This window comes from Dromaius novaehollandiae, chromosome Z (assembly GCF_036370855.1).
Source record: "Dromaius novaehollandiae isolate bDroNov1 chromosome Z, bDroNov1.hap1, whole genome shotgun sequence".
Classification (NCBI taxonomy): Eukaryota; Metazoa; Chordata; class Aves; order Casuariiformes; family Dromaiidae; genus Dromaius; species Dromaius novaehollandiae.
The window spans coordinates 55,093,027-55,110,547 of record NC_088132.1 but is presented as its reverse complement, the minus strand read 5'-3'; the positions used below and the strand labels follow the sequence as shown (position 1 = coordinate 55,110,547).

Here is a 17,521-nt window from a genome sequence, read left to right as displayed (position 1 = left end):
GATGAGCCTGTGAAACTTGCCTGTGAAACTTTATTTACTACCCATATGCAGGTTGATGCGATCTTTCAGTAAACTTTATGCTACTTTTTTGAAAGAAAGACTGCTAATTTAGTGCATCAAACAGACTTTTAAGCTAGTAAATATGTGTTCCCCCTCATTTTTCAATACAGGACCACAGTGTTATGTACAGTATGTTTTTTAGACCCCGTTGTGAAAACAAAGCTATTAACTTTCTCCTAGGTTTTTCTGTGGCTTTCACTATTACAACAGCTGAAGACACAAAAGAATTAATAAATTAATTTTCAAAATACCTATGAAAATAGAAAGGATGCACACTGAAGCAACAGAAAGGATGCAAACTGAGGCAAAGAGAATTAAAAGGAAACACATTTTGGTGCCCAGTTTGAGAACGTCCATGTTCTCTCTTCAGAGTAATTAGCATTTGTATTATCGTGTATGTTCACTTCCATTAAGAGTCTAAGTTCTAACCAACTGCCCTGTTGGTACCTGGATCTAGACTCATCATCTTCAACCTCAACCCCCTTTTAGCTCCTTTCTACCCTAGATATGTCCACAGTACATAGATGCATAAAACTAGATGCATCTTCCCTCTTAAGGTTATCTAAGCTGGTCTGCTTCTGGGCATACCAAGAAACATGTATGTCTTGACAACATAGGCAGTTTGGGTATCTCAGGCCTGTGAAGACCTGCAGTCTCAATATTCCAACACCTAACCTCTCTTATATATTTAGTGTATTAGAAATTGTCATGATTGGCTAAATCAGTGGTCAGAGTCCCAGGAAGGTATTCTAAATCACCAATCTGCCATTTTCTAAACTTACATGGAAGACACTAAGGCAACTGTAATAATTCAGGCTGGAATTTGACACAAACAAAATTACTAAAGCTCCTTCTCAGGTGCAGTGTCATTTGATGCTCGAAAGATCACAATATTCGAAGACTTTGATGTCTGAAGGATGACACCTCTAATAGCAGATTGCCTCCTAGTGCCATGATAAGGTAATGACTGAGAAGGCGAAATACCAAATCACCAATACCAACTCAGATATTTTCTTGTAAGCCTCACATTTAGTTCATGACTAAATGTAGTATCATGAAATCTAATGCCTGCTTTTATGAGTAGAACACGATTTTCAAAAGAAGAGTAAAAATTTCCTCAAATCCACTTAAAAAAAAGCCAAAAAAACCTTTTATCCACTCCATAAAAGGTCATTTCTGGTTTCTATCATGAAGTGTAGAAATCCCATGTTTTGAGAAGTTTGTACCTGGGGCATTCTACATCTTTTTATCATCTAAATCTTTAATTTAGCTTATTTGACCATTTATCTTATCCTTTGTTCTAATAAACTTTTACTATATATATATATATATGTAATGAAAAAAATGAAAATACTTGTCCTAGGTCCCTTTCTTTTTCTTTGAGACTGAGCATATCTTTTGGAACTACATCTCCTCCATCTTCTCTCCAGAAATGATATACATAATCTATACTTCTCCATGTTTGCTTGGCAGAAGTAAAACAATTTCTATCTTCTACCCTTCAGATCTTTCACTAAGAACAGTCAAGTGAATTTTCACACCTCACACAATTGCAAAGAAATTACAGGCACACTGAGAACATTTGACTCAGTTTGCTTCCAGGATAATGTATTTTTGGTAAGAAGTAAAATTTACAGTATATAAAACATATCTTTGCAAATGAAATATAGCAGCATAACGGAACATTATATATTTTCAACTTTAAACATACATTTGAAAAAACATAAGAGAATGTCCAATGTAGTATCTGGCAGCCTTAGACAAAGAAGAAAGAATTGCTCAGTACATGGCTGAATGTGTTGTGCAGGGATCAACTAGGAATATATGCACAGATCAAAGGGGGCACAATGCAAGTCATAATCTATCTAACACTCACCTCAGTTTACATAAAGATCCCCATGATGTGGTACAGACTTATCTGCACCACTCCACTTGCCAGCTGTAAAGAGAAAAGCACCATAAGTTAAAAACATCAAAGTATGCTTTGCAGTGCCCCAGATTACATAGCCTACTGTGGGAACTGTACAAGCCACACAATGGAGTCTGTTCTGCTCATGGTGCATATGAGTGCAACTCTCCAGTGTAGAAGAGGAGCAAAGCACCCTAAGGAGAAAAAAAAGGCAACAATATTCCATATTAAAAACTGACTGAACTAACTTGCACAATTACTCTGAACACTCCTTTCATTCTAACCAGTTTGTGTATCAAAATTCCTTTAAGATATTATATGATCAGTACAACATTACATTTTGCGCAAACAGCAAATGTGTGGATGTCACAAACAAAACAGTGCTTTTAACATTAGTGCAATTTCACTCTGAACAGATCCTTAACAGATTAACCCCCCTTTGTTTCAGAAGCCTGATAAAACAATGCAAGAAGCAATGCGAACACTAAGTATCCATGCGAATTAATGTTTATCTTTGGAAGGTCAAAACCCATCACAGTTTCAGTTTTCAACTAAACATGGGGAAAGAGTTCCTAAGGTTCAGCTCTTTAAAAATCTGTAATAAAACTGTCTGGAAGAAAAAATTTGACTTGCTCCCACAGGATTCATTATTTTCCAAATAAATGCAACATGGCATTTAAATATGTTTATACTGTGACTCCACTAGGTTTTGTTATATATTTGAAATATAATAATATTTAATAGCAGTCCATATCAGAGTTCTTTTAAAATGTATAATAGTTACAGTATTCAGATATATTACATACTTCATTTGAATGAGAAAAATTATTAAAGTTTATGATTAGCTTGCATTACAGGAATAGTATTTTGCTGTCATTATCAAAATTACATTACATACATTACATTAAATACTGCACAATTTTAATGCCAAATGATCTTTTCACTAAAAAATTCTGTGTTGCCTATTACAGTGTATTAAAACCCCACACACTATTTTCATATTACATTATAAACATTTCTTGTGCATTGTTTCTTCACTGTAGCATTTTGGTTTCACCAGGTATGTCCTCACAGCTGAGATGTACAAAATCGACCTGAATTGGAAAGAATATTCAGGAGATAATGATATTGGGATCTGTTATGCTAAACATACACGTTTATCATCTTTGTTCTACTGTGCTTGGTTTTTTTTATATGCTTTTTGTTAATTTTCCAGGATCAGAATATGAACAGAGTTTTTAGTATATGTGGACCAGGTGATTGTACTAGGGCTGGAGTGCCTAAGAGGGTGAAACTAAAGAAATGCAGTAAAAAGCTGTTGTCTGTGGAGTGGTAAATAGTTTCCAGCAGACATGTTGCTGCTTACTCTGTTAAGGCTCAATGCAGCAAAAAACACTAGGCCTAGAAAAGCAGATTGTTTTATTTGCTTGAATTCGTGAGTGGCTTTTACTGCTCCAGGTCAGTTATTAATGAGGAAAAGAAGATTAATGGAAATAAGAGATGCTGCCACTCTAGCATCTATCTTTCTACGAAACTCATATAATATCAGATGAAAATGGTATTCATATCATGCTGATTGCAAAATCAGATACTTTTCAAACATGTCTGAATTTAACTGGACTTTTTTAATACATGACTTTCTGAAAGAGTGTAGCTATAATAAGTAATAGATATACACACAATGAATTAATACGACTGTCTCATTTCACTACTTAAAATTAAATGCTGGAGAGAGCTCAACATCCAAGCTGACGCTGTTTCTGAACAAGCTAATATTGCCCTTCTTATGCAGGATATCCAATCTTGAGTGGTGAATTTGATCCTATTCTCTTTCTAGAGAGGTTCTGTAAACAAGCTACAGCAGTGTCTAGACTCTGGCAACCCACATTTTTGCCTTATCTACCAACTTTTTGTCTAATTTGTTTATTGAAAAAGCTGCATCATCACTATGTGGTCAAAGAAAGATCAGGTTAGATACCAGGAGACTAGGTGGAAAAGAAATAATGGAAAGGACACGACAGGACGGTTCTCTTTGAAATGAACAACTTAAGCTATGTCTCTATTAGCGAACAGTGCGGTGCAATGAAGTAGATCTACAGAGCAACAGAGTTGGTGCTGAGGACCCGATGTCCACACTAGTATTCTGGGGTCTTTACCTCAGACTAACTCTAGTCTGGTCCTACTGACTGAATGGTCCACTGAAAAAAACTGGATGGGCTCTTAGGGTGCATCTTTCTGTTTAGCTTAATCTGAAAGGAATCCAATTTGCATGCTTCATGATGCAAACAAAAGAATGGTAAATTAGGAGAACTGGAAGATTCACTTCAAAAGCAAACTAGTCAGAATTAAAAATGATAATGTGGATGCACACTTCAAGTCATTCTGTAGCATATGTTCTGTATCTCAGTTATTTGTGCTTCCTCGTATCTGTAAAGGAGAGATGGACTAGAATACTCAGTGGCTGAGTAAACACCTCTTGAATATGCCGAATTTCAGTGTAACATTCCTGAGGAATTCCTTAAGTGCACAGGCACTGGAGTGTTTGGATTGATCTTACTAGAGAAATAGGTTTGGACTGTCATCTGAGAGCAGTATCTCCATTTGTTGTACACTAGCATAATATTAGAGTGGGTGGGGCAAATAAGGACAACAGTGAGGAACACAGAGCATGCAATAATGTTTTACATATTTAATCTACATGATGTCTGGGCAGTTACTAAAAAATGAATGACTAATAGCAAAGGGAATACGCATGTACATCTACAGGGACTAATTACTAGTATGTGATAGAAAGTAGGGAAATCTAGCATGTAGAGAAAAAATGATTTGCCATAGCTGTTGGGCATAGTTGATATCCCTAGTGGGCAAAATCATGCCCGTACTAGAGAGTCCTGAATATCCATGCTGGAAGGATTCATACTGTTTCTCCAGAGCAGAATAGGGAAGCATGCAGTATCAGGGATGGTAACATATTTTGGAGTATTTGTTAAGTACTGTAAAATGTCCACACACCCTTTCAATTAGTATTAGTATTTATTATTATTATCATGAGTGCTACTGTACTACCATAAAATTGCAATCATTCAGTGCCCAGTGCTGTAAAAACGCAAATGAAAAGAGGGTTCTTACTCCAAGGATTTTACAAACTGCAAAATTACTACTGACTATGATATCTATCCAGGGGATTTGGGGCTTGGTGTTGCATTACCCTGACATGCTATATTGTTTTAGCCCATTAGCCACAGGTACCACGTTAACCAGGTTGCCTTGGTAGTGTCCCCTGTCTTGCTTGCCTTTTGTTTAGTGACTATATGGAGGGGAAGGGACTCTGTATACTTTTCTCAGAGCACGGCTCTGGCTCATCACGCACTGAGAGGAGAAACTAATGAGATTCTACTACTTCAGCTTAACCTTTAAAACTAATACAGTTATAAGTGTGCAAAAGTTTATTTGCATGAAGACAATTGGAGATATACGATGTCTTAATTCTAAATAAAATCTAAGCTTTAATACAAATTTATAGAAAATTACCTTTTTTAGGATATATAAGAAATTTTTAACTTCTGATAATTTAGGACATGTTCCAATCCAACCATCCAGAAAGGCCATATTATACATAATAAATGATTGTTGAGAAAGAGGTATCACGTTATCTGTCTTGTCCACAGCAAATTATAAAGCTATTCTAAACCACAAATGTTGAGTTCTTAATCAAAGAAACTACTCACAATAATTTTACTACAGATTTTATATAGCTGTGAGGATGTACGTCTGATGGAAAGATGATAAAGTGTTTTTATAAGATCAAATGTTACTTAAAAATTCATATTGCTGTATGTCTTGAAATTGTACTGAAAAATCTTTTCATTTTTCTCTCCTCTTCAGTATTGCCATAGGCTCAATACTGCAGTCTTCACAAGCAAAAATACCATGCATGGTTTGCCTGTATGATGACATCATGGGGGGGCATTACAGCAGCCTCCAAATAGTAAAGATCACAGTGAGATCCTGCTTCCATAATCGAAGTCAGTGGGAGTTTTGCCTGACTAAGGAGGTTAGGATTGGGTCCCTGAAAGGAAGAAGATAATGAGATATAACTAGGAGTAATGGGGTGATACTAAGACATGGAAAATGTAGGTTGAATATCATTAAAATCTTCCTGACAGTGAGCTCTATTATACCAGGGAATAACCTCATTGACTTCAATGGGAGAATTGCCAGAGTAAGATCTGAGTAAAGACTGGAGTAGCCTTGGTCCTGATCCAAAGCCCACTGACATCAGTGACAGTATTTCCACTGACTTTAGTGAGCTTTGGATCAGGCCTATGGTGAACAGCCTAGGTATATTTGCCTTAACCTGTACAATTCCCAACACTTTTTTTACTTAGTGTGGTGAATAGTTGTTGGACATGTCCGTTATGTTGATTTAAACATAGTTAAAACTGGTCACTTTAACAGGCATCTTCTGTGCAGTGTAAATGTAAAGAAACTGCTAAGGACTTTGTGCAATCAGCTAATTTAAACAATAAAGGCCACTATGGAGAACACAGGAAATAAGACTACACTGTGTTGCCTATTGGGCCTTTTATATATAACACAGAGGGGTATGGAGGTTAGACATTAATTGAATTGGAGATTTCTTTGATGTTTGTTTTCATATCTATGAATGCAGTGGGCAAAAAAACAGGGAAGCTAAGAGCAAGGAAGCACCAGGCACAGTATCAAGGGTACATGTAGAACAGTGCAAAGAAAAAGGGAAGAAGTGATCTTTTTTTCATTCATCCTGTGTACACTCTTGGTAAATAAACCAGATTATCAGAGTTACCAGCTCCCTCATCTGCTTCTCTCCTCACAGACACAACCTTCAGGATTCCATACTTTTGCTACCACCTGATTCAAGAAAGGCAACAAATCAAATATTTTTTGCTTATGGCTTTGCACATATAACACAAGTTAAATGTTGTTTTCAGATGCTAATGATCAAAAGTATTTTAATGCTGGCTCCCACTCATCATGAGTTGAGCATCACAAATACTGAATATTAAAAAATCAATTTCTTAACAGTTAACATGCTTTAGTCCTTCAGTGAGTTCCACTCCTAGCCCCTGGGAACTTTTTTCAGCACTTCATATCCATATGTTTCTAGCCTCTGCAACATGCTGGTGGTTGCTTCTGTGAAAGCTTCTGTTGCCCAGTAAAGTTTCTATTAGCTCACTGGCTGAGTCATTGATGAGAGGAGGGAAAGGAAGCAAGGAAGAAGGGCTATAGCTCATCAATTTTTTATTCATTAATACATGTACCACAGTCAATGAGAAGTAGCTGTAGAGATCTGCAGCACTCATATGAGACTAACATAACTAGATTAAATGTGTGCTGCCTTTGTTCAGGTAAATTTATTAAAACCTCAGAACCCATGTAAGGGGCAAAATGAGTATACAACTTCTTACATTTTAACTTGCATCATTCATAGGGATGTGACAGATTTGAAGATGCTTTGCAGTAGCTCTTGTATGTTGAGCTGGTTATTCTAATATTTTATGACTATATTAGTTCAAACCAAAGGAAAATGACTGAAAATATAGCCAGCTAAGGATAAATTGGATTAACTAACTCCACCTCTTCCATAATACTTTAAAGTTGTTAAATCAGACGAATCATGAGAAATATCTGGAATATCTTCTAGTCCATGCCACTGCTTCAGTGCAGATTCAGTTCTAGGGACATCATTCTGCACAGATGTTTGTCTAACCTGATCTCAGAAAACTCCAGTGATGAAGACTTGGTCCTAAGCTATGTATTCCAGTGTTTCACTAGCCTTACTGTTAGAAAGATTTCCTAATATCTAAACAGTATCTCCCTAACTGCAATTTAATCTGCCAGTGAACATGGAAGAGAATGCATTGCCTTTCTTTTGCAGCTACTTTTAAGGCTTTTTAAGCCTCTTATAAAGTTTCTCTCCACCTTCTCCTATACAGCCCATGCAGCCCCATTTCCTTCACTCTTCCCTCATAGATGATGTTTTCTAGACCTTATTCTTGTTGCTCTTCTCTAATTAGTTCTTGAACTGTGAGCAAACGCCTATATAGAATATACCAGCAGAGGCCTTATCAGCACTGGGTAAAGCAGAAGGATTACTTCTCAAGTCTTAGAGACGGTGCTCCCAAATATACACATCTGAATTACGTCTATCTTTTTTGTGAGAGCCTGATGTTAACCCTTGTTAAACTTTGATTTACTATAACTCTAGTATTTCTTTCTGCAGTATAAAGCCTGTCCTTCCTATCCTGTATTTGCAAAACTGATTACTACTGCCCAAATGTGAAACTTTACAGTTGTCCTTGTTGAGTTTCATCCTCTTTTTCACATTATTTTTCTAATCCATCAAAAATTTTTGAATTCTAAGCCTGTCCTTGAACATGACTGCCGCCCCCCTACACTTGCTGTTATCTTCAGATTTAAGAAATATTTTCTTTTCTGTCATCTAGGTAATTACTAAAATTGTTAAATAGTATTTGACCGGAACAGACCCATGTGAAACCCCATTTGATATGTAGCTCTAATTTGAAAATGAACCTCTGATACCCATGGTCTGAAAATATATTTTCTCTCAGTTGTTTACCACATAATAGTAGTTTCATGTAACCGTTTCTCTATGTTGTGTATGAGTATTATATGATATAGTGCCAAAAACCTACTGAAGTCAACCACGTATGATGCCTACTGCTTCTTCCTATTCTTAATGCCTGTTACTCTGTCATAGAAGAAAATTAGATTGGTTTGACATGATTTGCTCTTGACAAATTCATGTTGGCTGCTACTTATCTCTTTGTTGTCTTTTAGAGGCATGTAAATAGTTTAATTAATTGGTCCAGGATTGACATTACGATGACTGATCTTTCAAGAGTTTCTCTTCTCTCATTTATAAATATAGGTAATATGTTTGCCCCTTCTCAGTGTTCTGCAGCCTCAGCCATCTTTCATGCTCTTTAAGAAATAAAGACAGCCGCAGCTGGATCTCAAAATACTCCAGGCTTATTTGGATACATCTAGCGCTATTCAAGTATCCAAGATTTTTTCTCTCCCAATTTTAATCTCAGTTCTTACCCCTTTGTCTTTGGTATTGGTAATTTTTCTTGTCTGATCATAGGTTTTGGTATTGTTGTTAAGATGGAAACAAAAAAGCATGGGCCTTTTCAGTATCAGAATCTTTCTCTTCCTTTTTAGAAGTAGACCAACTCTTTCCATGGCTTTCTTCTTCCGGCTACAACACTTTTAGAATACTTTCCTGTTATCCTTTATATTTATTTTTAGTTGTATTTCATTTTTTGTCTCAACCTTTTGGATTCATCCCCACGTTTTTATACTTATTTTTTGTAATCTGGCCAAGTTTCCAACTTCCTGTACTCTTCTTTTCTAAGTCATTGAAAAGCTCATGATTTAGCTACATTGTTTTTTTAACATGCTTCTGCATGAGAAGAGTTTACGCTTCTGCCTTTAATATAAATTTATAAGGAACTATCAAATCTACTGAATCTCTTAGATTTGTTTCCCAGAAAATTTATCTTTACAATTCTGTGAATTTATTGAATTAGTTCTTGAGGTCCACTGTTTTTATTTTTCCTTCCTTGCTTAAGGATTAGGAACTCTGACATTTAATGCCCAAGTTGCTTTACACCACCTCATTCTCAATCAGTTCCATCTAGTTGGTTTGAATCAAATCTAGGAGCCATCTCTTTTTCCAAAATTCTAAGAGTTTGTTTCCAGCACACTCCTAGAATTTGCTGGTTTGTCTCCTATTTCTCTGGTTTCCTAACAGATGTCCTGAGCAGTTAAATTCCTGCATTTCACCAAGTCTGGAGCTTTCATACGATCCTATATCAGTTTACAAAAACATCATTCTTTTCATCTTCCTGGTTCAGTGGCCTACAAAAACCTATACTGTCACAGCACCCTCATTTTTTTCCTATTACTTTCACCCATGAATTTACAACCTATCTATCTTCTTTCACACCCTGGACATTAGAAAAATTGTATATTCTTGATATGCAAGAAAACACCACCCTTCCATATTCCTTCCACAAGTTATACCCTTCCATATTGAAATTCTTGTCATGTAAATTACTCAAACAAGTGTCTGTTATGCCAATTGAGTTATAATTTTGATGGTGTACTAAGACTATCAGCTCTTCCTGTTAATCCCCACACTTTTTGCTATACCGAACTGTAAGAAATTGAGTAGATTGCCTTGTCCTCCTCCTTGTCCCTCTTATAACCCTATTATGTATATCTCTACCTATCTTACTTTTAGGCTTTTGACCCGATCTGCATTTTTTTCTAACACATGTGGACTCTTCTCACAAATTATCATTATATCTAATTTAATGTCCTCCTAACTATGGTTGCATACCTGTGCCATCACAATTAACAATGATAAACCAGGACAATGAATTTTAAAGACTGTTCCTTCTTTCCAGCTAACCCACAAGTGGTTTGAAGCAAGAAAGGAAAGGGCTGGCTAAAACAAGAGATCAAACAACCTTTGGCAGGCTTAAAAAAGGTCTTCACATGGAAGAAGGTACTTGTTTGAGGGAACAAGACTGAGACATGGGGGAACATGTGGCTTACAGTCAGGAAGGACAGAGATTTGGATAAGATAAATATGTATGTAAAATACTCTTTTGGAGGCCTTTCTTCCCCAAATACTTTATTCCACTGCTAAGTAAGCAATTCTTGACTGACTCATGTATATTATTATGGCAGAAGGAAAAAATTTAAGTACCTGTTTGGTTGAAGTTCAAGTACTGACCATGACTGAAAGAAGGAGGTGTGGGATTTCCCTGAAGATGGGTTGAAGCACTAGGCCTCAAATCTGAGCGCTGCACAGTCTGGTTACTATCTTGCCTTGCACAGTCATGCTTGACTTTGGGCTTACGTCTCACAGCCATGCAATTCATGTCATGCATCAGTACTCACTGTAGAATCAGAGTTCAAGTGTGAGCCATTTTGCACCTGTACGTGAGTTCCTCTGCACACAGAGCCATCTGGCTTTTTCAAGACTAGAGGCATAGTGGTGAGCTGAAGTTCAGGCTTCATAAAGGATCAGGACTTAAGAGTATGCGTAAACCCCAGACTAATACAGACCTAGACCAAGTATGGAAAATAGTACAGATGTAGGCTGGAACCAGGAAGAAGATAAAAATGCACTTGAATTCTAGTGTAACTGAAAACTGGGGAACTCTTAAATAACTCACTTAGACCTCTGAAAGCAGTCCACATCATTGACTCAAAATGGCACGTCAGCGGCTGTATTCTGACCTGATCAACATTATCATCAAGCATGTAAAAAAACATATTCCAACACTGAGTTTTCTGTGCTTTTTAAAAAGATGGGTAAGGCTTTTTTCTTTCATTTTTCTGATATTTGCAAAGACAGATAATCAAAAAGACTCCTTTAACATAATGTAATTTTCCTAGAATCATCGAGAACTCTACTGAAAAAAATTGTAAAATAGAAGGATGACCTTGGGGCTAACTTGAAAGGGGTTTTTTGAAATGCTTGTTAAAATAAGGCCCAGTTTTGAGGAAATAATTAAAAATGTGACAATTTCTGCAATTTAATAATATCAAAATTTCCTGAGTTACTGCAGCTCTACAGATACTTAGAGAAGCTATTAGGAAGAATTTGGGGGGATTTAAGAGAGCCTTTCAGCATCTTGTGAAAGCAGATTTTCTACCAGATGTTTTTAAAGAAAGAAAAAAAGCGTATTTTGATTCTATTGAATCATCAGCTGCATGAGAATCGTTGTCTTCTGAAAAGCCCCTTAAGCACTTTCTCTGGATCAAATATTAAGAGGAACTTTTATTAATTAATTTCTTTTTTTCCTTTAGATGATAGAGATTGGCTTTGGAAGCTTCTCAGAAAATTTTCTAACAATTTTGGGGAAAGGGTCCTATATTCTGAGATTTTTCCAGAACATTACTATCTAGGGTACGATAATGCTTTTAAGATTAGCAGAAGATGATGTTTTTAATGCAGAATCCTCACTGTCACAGAATTATGTGAAAAATACCAAAATAATATATTTTAATGTCACTGATAATTGCCGTCATTTAGTAAAGTAAACCAAATTCATGTGGAAGAATTTGCTTTCTCTGTGCTCAGGCTTTATTGAGGCAAGATTCTGAAACTCTCTGTGATGATCACACGCATAATTGCTGCTGTTGCTGTTTTTCTATGCTTCCAGTTTATGTTACATTTCTAATGAAAACTGATACAGAGCAGTCACCATGAATAAGACAACATTTACCAACAATTAGCATACAATGGCATCTGAAATACTACAGTTACCGCCTACCTAATGTACAAAAAAATACCGGAGCGATTCAGTTGAGTTCTGAAAATTGGATGGTCTAGCCTTCTAAGCAACTTCGGCGGATCTTAGGCCATGATTACACACTTGATGGCAGAGCTGTTTAAGTCGGTGTAAGCAGCTCTCCCACCCCTCCAGCTGCTTTTCCCCACCCCTGGGCCACCCACAGCCAAACAAACAGCTGTGCCAGCACAATGCAGCGGGCGCTACAGGAACAAGGGCTGGGAATGAGGAGGGCTGCACTGAAGAAATACATGTGATAGTGTCATAAAGTGCTTAAGTTCCTTAGGTGCTTTTTAAAATTTTTCAACTATCTCCATTCAATCAGTGGGCACAATTAATCTGCATCACTTAAATATCAGTTATGCCTATCTTTTCTTGGGGACAACCCTATGATAATGGAGGGAATAAATATCATATGGCCAGCTGTGACCTCCTTGCTGCATCAGTCAATGCTGAAGACTGAGTCCACTAATTTGTGTCCTAATGTACTAATGAAACTTCAGATCACTTGATGAAACTGTAGAACCAAAGCTAGTGGGAGACAGATCTCCTATGGATATCAGAGCAAGTTTTGACTTGGTGAAGATTTACTGTGGCATTCGGCACACAGCATTAGTTTAGCGTACTGATACAAGTTGTAACCCCAACTTTCATAATCACAGCAAAAATCTCAGTAATGACTAAATGGATATGATAAGCAACAACCTTGTGCCCTGTAACAGTCATCTACACAGGCTGAATTTGGAAGTGTCCTAAAATGTGTATTTCTGCTGCCTACAATGGGGTAAATCTGAGCAGCACAGTGAGATATACTGAAAAATGCACTGTCAAGTTACCACTAGGTTATCGTTTCTCTGTTTTTGTTCTTCCCTTGGTAAAAACATGGATAGGAATTAGAAAGATACTCCCACCTGCTCCATAACAGCAGTTCTGGCTACCATGGCTTTGTTTGCCCAGTTCAATGGGTTGACTTCCCTGGCTATCTACTTTGTCCTTCAGCGGGAGGAATTAAAGCAGGTCACTCATTGCCTCTTCTCTTCAGCAGCCTTACGCAAAGTGTGGTAGGTGTCTGCATCTCTGACACTTCAGTAGGGTTGAAGAACCTTGTCCTGGACCTGAACACAGGGTAAAGTGAAACCGTGAATTTAGTGTGTTACCTGCTCCACGGTAACAGCTTGTGTGCACACCTCCACTCAGGGATAACAGTGAAGTAATCCAAGGTAGCTTACCCCTCACATTATGCACACATAGAGGCAGTTCCACCACAGGAGTTGTAAATTCACACCCAGCTTACTGTGCGGTAACTTCTTCATGTGCCTAAATCCTAAGGTATTCATGCTTAACAAAGTGTCACAGTGGAAGTGAGAATGCTACACACTGGCCACATGGCCACACATTGCTTGAAACAACTCATTAATTTGCAATCTCTTTTTAGTTCAAAACAGACATAGGTGTACATTTAGTGATAAGATCTATTCTCTTCAGCTCTTTAATCTGTCTCAGTAAGAGCTAGAATCAGATCTTTCAAACAAAAGTTCAAGGAATCCTCAGTAAAGGTGTGTCATAATCTGCCTAGTATCTATCTTTATCTCACGTGCTTATTTTCAGATTGACTAAGGATCTGGAACCTCAGGTTTTGTATCTTCTTCTGTACATATTTGTTTTAGTTTAACTGTTACAGATTTGAATATTCTTGTTATCCATGTAAAAGGTAGGAGCTTTTTTCTTTGCATCTTGGGAAGTTCTTGACCTCAATTATCTATAGTGGCAATGAGTTCCTTTGTCTAAAATCATGTGGTTTGATGTAATATTTTCTTTTATTGGTAGTGAATTTGTAAACTTTCACTTTCATTGACTGTTCCACTGTTCTTATGTATCAGACATTGCGAACAGAAGCTCTCAATCTTTTTTCAGCAACAAACAATGGGATCAGCTGTGGCATACCAACTGAGGACTGAACTGCACCGAGCGATCTTTATGCAGACATAACTGTCCAAAATGCTGCCTGGCTCCTGCCAGTGCATCAACAAGATCACATACTTTTTGGAAGTAAATCTTAAAATGACTGATTTTTAGTTATGAATAACTTATAAGGCTCAGACAAGCATTAAAATAAGGACCCCAAAAGGCAAAGATTCACTTTTCAGTTACGTTGTGCAAGTTTCTAAAGGTGTAACATGAAAAATTATTTGGCTTCAGGCATTAGGACTGCATACAGGAAGTGCACCAACTCCTCATAAATTCCCTTCTTACCCTGCAAATGGAGATGCTTGCACAGACTACTCTGCAGGCTTCTGTACGACAACTGGCTACTTCCAGGATTATCAAAAAGACACTGCTAACAGCTTCTCCAAATGTAAAATTAAAACAGTACATGTCATAGCTGGTCTCTCCTCTGCCTTAGGATGAAAACACTCTTTCTCTCCTCCTCCTATTTGACGTAGAAGCAAATTCTCAAACTCAGGTTTTTGATGTGCTAAATCACTGTGCTGCCCCACTACGCCTTAGAAGTGGATGTTTTTTCTTCATGACGTTTGGGACATTTGGAGAACATAGTTTAGAGCCTCGTGGAGCTTCTAGACTAAATCCCTCCTTGATTTACCCTCTACCTATTGTTCTAAGTTCCATGTTATTTAAACCAGAGAAAAATCTGGACATATAGTGGCTAATACTTGGAAGCTACTTTGCATGAAAAAGGAAGACTGTAGCAAAACTCAAGGATCTAATTGTCATGAACTGCAACTTGCGTGTTTGAAACAAAAGTCTCTAAATAGCAAGATCAAAGGTGTTAATTCTTCTGAGGTTGTAGAAAAACTTGAAAAAAGAAAAATGAAAATTCGGTTTTGTATAGGTTGCGGTAGCAAAGATTTGGCTGAGAAAAGCCCTCAGAGCAAATGAAGTAAGTGGAGGTGTCTCATCAGAAATATGGAATTAAACAGGAAGGGTAAATTAGGATAAATAGAAATTACTATTCGATGGGTCAATGTTAAAGGTACAAAGTTCTGGGTACCACATGTGAAATCTTGATCTCACTGAAGTCAACGGGAATTTTCTAACTGATCATTCAACATCTGGATTTCATGTCATTTATTCTTCAGAAACAGAAGAGTTAATGTTGGTATATGTGCATGTGTGTGTATCCAATCAAAGTGTTATCTTTTTTCAATAGCAAAAAACTCAGGCATTAATTAGCAGCAAGTAGTCGAGTTGGGCACAGAGCTGTGTGGAGAATACAGCTGAAAGAGCAAAGTGGACCTGCCTGGAAAAAGCAGCAGACGGAGCGGAGTTCACAGAATGATATAAAGCAATAGGCTGGAATAGTGAACTATCCTGGACAGGGAATTAGGGAAGAAAAGAAATAGGCCAACTAGCCAGGAGGCAGCAGGGCTTACTGGACAGCTCTGATTTTAATGAGGCTCTCACAAGCTATGTTTGCAGGATGTCAATAGTACTCACAATGTATTTATTTCATTTATGAATAGATATCTGTGTGGCAATGGTGAATAAATAAGTATTCTAAAGATCTATAGGGGTCAATGCAACACCTTCACATGACGAAGCTGTCTCACAACACAGTAAAATGTGTCAAGACATTAAGCAATGGCTGATGCGATGGTGAAGTATCAAGATACTGCAGTTAATGGCAACCGTAACTCTGTAGATAGCGGGACTGATCTGACATGCATAAAATGTGAGTGGAGGGGCTGTCTAGTCTTTAGTGGGAAAAACAGAATGACTCAATGTTACTATTCTCTGACATGAAATACTGCCCAACATTTAAAAAAAAAAGTGCTCAAAGATAGGTTCTTACGTACTTACTTAGGAGCCTGGTTTTCAAAAGTGGTGAGCAGCTGAGTCAGTGGCCATTGCTAGGCATCGAACATTTTTCAGAATTCAAATAACCTCCGAGTACGTATTTAAAATACTATTTTTGAAACCTGGACTACTGGGCCTCCAAGGAGGACCAGCCCGGCAGTGCATCTAAACGCAAACCACCTCCAGGTCCACCAGATTCAGAGAAACTCTGAGCTGACTTACTTGGGGGTAGGATCTGGCCCTGGCGAAGGAGCCCAGCGTACAGCGCTTGCTCTCCAGGCTCCGGTGAGCCGGGCCCGCGCAGCACGGGGCTGAGCCTGGGGGCAGTGATCCGTGTGAGAAGGGGCCTCGCGTCGCACTGGGAGCGAGGCTCAGCGTGTGCTGAGGCCTCACGGAGCACCCGCGTCCTCGCCAAGTCCCCGGGGACAAACCCTCCGCCGCCCTTTACGGGAAGGGCCCTGCTGCCTTCCCCCCGCAGCCCTGCTGGGGGTGGCGGCCGTGAGGCAACCTCGCCGGCAGAGAGCATCGCTGGCACCTGTCCCACCGCGCCACGGGCAGCGGCACGGCGGGGGTGGGGGGTGGGGTGGGGGCGGCCCGGCCCGAGGCGCGCGGAGCCGTTGCCGCCCGCGGGGCGGGGCGGGGCGGCAGCGGCCGGGCGCCGGCGGGGGAGGAATGTCCGCGCCAGGCCGGGGTCAGCGCAGGGGCCGCCGCCGCCGCCGCCGGCCGCCCCCAAAGCCCGGACCCGGCCGCCCCAAACTTCGCGGCGGCGCGGATCCGGATTCGGGCAGCAACTTCGCGGCTCGGGCCAGCCGCTAGCAAACAAGCTGACTTTTTGGCAGCCCTTGCTGGATAACGATCCGCAGTGTGAATCAGCCCCTGCAAACAAATGCAATTTTTTCCTATGCCTGTCAGATTTTGGAGGCGAGCGGGAGAGAGGAAGAAAGAGATGCCTCCAGACACACAGACGGGCAATGGCCCCGCCTGCGCGCCGCCTCGGGCCCGGCGGGGCCCAGGCCTTCCCCGCGCAGCCTCCGCGGCCGCCTGGCGCGGGCTGTGCGCCGAGGCCCGGCCGGCGCCCGCGCGGGGAAGGTGGGAGCAGCGCTCGCTCCCGCTCTCACTTTGTCTTGGCAGGGCACCGCCATCAGACGAAGTGGGAGGAAGAAACATTAACTCCAGCAGCTGTTTCTTGACCCCAGCTGTCAGTCTGCCCGAGCATACATTTTTTTGGAGAGTCCTACCGGGGAACAAAGAGGGAGTTTTCGGGTGCGGGGAAGTTGGGGGCCCGCGGGGGCCGCCCCCACCCCGCCGGCGCGGCGCCCCCGCCCGCCCGCCCGCCGCCTCCGCCGCCCTCCGCGCTGCGCGG

The 17,521-nt window shown here is 39.6% G+C and overlaps 1 long non-coding RNA gene across 2 annotated transcripts in view; it reads right to left on the bottom strand.

The window, feature by feature from the left end:
• The window catches only part of LOC135324830 (uncharacterized), a 37,062-nt gene extending 20,497 nt beyond the window's left edge, over positions 1–16,565 (bottom strand). For both annotated transcript variants that reach the window (XR_010386084.1, XR_010386085.1), the window contains exons 1-2: positions 16,381–16,565; positions 1,937–1,999 (exon numbers count right to left, since the gene is read on the bottom strand). This is a non-coding gene — a long non-coding RNA (uncharacterized LOC135324830). The remainder of the gene's footprint in view (positions 1–1,936; positions 2,000–16,380) is intronic.
• Positions 16,566–17,521: the final 956 nt, after the last annotated feature.